Genomic DNA, 1,760 nt, shown 5'->3' on the forward strand with positions numbered 1-1,760 from the left:
TCTTGCAAACTTTATATGACCCAGCACAAGGGAAGGCCTGGGCCAAGTAGTGGGAGTGGGTGGGTAGGGGAACAGGGGTGGGGGGGTATAGGGACCTTTCGGGATAGCATTTGAAATGTAAATAAAGAAAATAATAATAATAAAAAATGATATTATTAAAAAAATATTCCAGCACAAATCATAAGAACTAGGTATAAGAGGTCAGTAAGTAATTAGGGTATCGAGGAGAAAGACAAGAAGACAGATAATGTTCAGTAAATAGTAACCATTTATCTAAACTGAACCAGGTGGCTCACACCTGTGATCATGGCATTCAGAAGCTCAGGCAGGAAGATTGCAAGTTCAAGCCCAGCCTGGGCTGCATAGTGAGGCCCTGGCTCTAACACCAGAAGGATTAGGTATTAGTTAATATTCCAGCAAGGATGGGGGAAGGGCTACAAGACCTATGTCTAGTTGAAGATATACAGGAGTCAAAGACTGCTGGAGGGGGGGTCAGTTTGCTTCAAGAGGACAAGCCCTCAGATAGGTTACCCATGCCCGAGTAGTCACCCACACACACACATATATGAAAGAGAGAATGAGAACATGAATTTGAGAAGGGTGGAAGTACAGGGAGAGTTGGAAGAGTAGAGGAGGAAGATATGACAAGAATATATTATACTCATATATAAAATTATCAAAAAATAATAAAGAATAAAATTAGGGAAATTGTTAATAAAAGATTGGATGTTTACAAAAATGTTAAAAGACTGGATGTTTACAAGGTTAAGGGAAAATAAGATATTGTGTCCTCATAATGACAAAGTTCACCTTAAGTCACTTCCCAAGGATTTATTGAATATATCTTATATGATAAACAATTATGCCAAGAACTCTGCAAACATGAATAAGATATCAGACATCATCTGTGTACTTCTGAGGCCAGTAGTCCTGGGGCAGAAAGGTAAATAAACTGAATAATGTAGTGATATCGTCTCAACATCTCACATGACCTATCTGAAGTGATCAGAAGAAACTTCTAGAAAAAAAGAGGCACCTCAGTTGAATCTAAGGGCTGTAGTTAGGGGAGATGTAGGTAAAGATGGAGATGGGTAGTCCAAGTTTAGGACATAACCTGAATAACAATACCTGGACAATAATCGGTATGGTTTATGGTACTCAATGGTGGCAGTTTGGATGATTACAAGACTGTGATATTGCTGGAACATGGAAGTAAAAGCAGAGTGTGTGCTGGCAAAGGGGCCTCGGGCAATAACCAGGATGCCATCCGTATACAGTGCCTGGTAAGTAGAACGCTTTAACAGAGTTCTCAGTGCGATTTCAGTCCGCCCTCCCGTTCCTTTCATGGCCTCTTAGAGTAGTGCATATTTTGAAGGTTTTCTTCAGCCCACCTTTTAAAAACTGACTGAAGGTGGGAACAACTTTACTTCCACAGTTAGATAGAAAGTCCGCTTACACTCCATGATTCCATATGTCTTGGTCAGCAGACAGATGAACACTCACTGTTCTGTAAATACTGTTAAACTTAGAGTGAATGGCTGTAGAGGAACTCTAATAATGAGCATATGAGTATGCGTGTGTATGTGTGTGTGTGTGTATGTGTGTGTGTGTGTGTGTGTATGTGTGCGTGTATGTGTGTATGTGGGTGTATGTGTGTGTGTGTGTGTATATGTGTGTGTATGTGTGTGTGTAAATGTGTGTGTGTATGTATGTGTGTGTATGTTTGTGTGTATGTGTATGTATGTGTGTATGTGTGTGTA

Source organism: Mus pahari, chromosome X (assembly GCF_900095145.1).
Source record: "Mus pahari chromosome X, PAHARI_EIJ_v1.1, whole genome shotgun sequence".
NCBI classification, from domain to species: domain Eukaryota; kingdom Metazoa; phylum Chordata; class Mammalia; order Rodentia; family Muridae; genus Mus; species Mus pahari.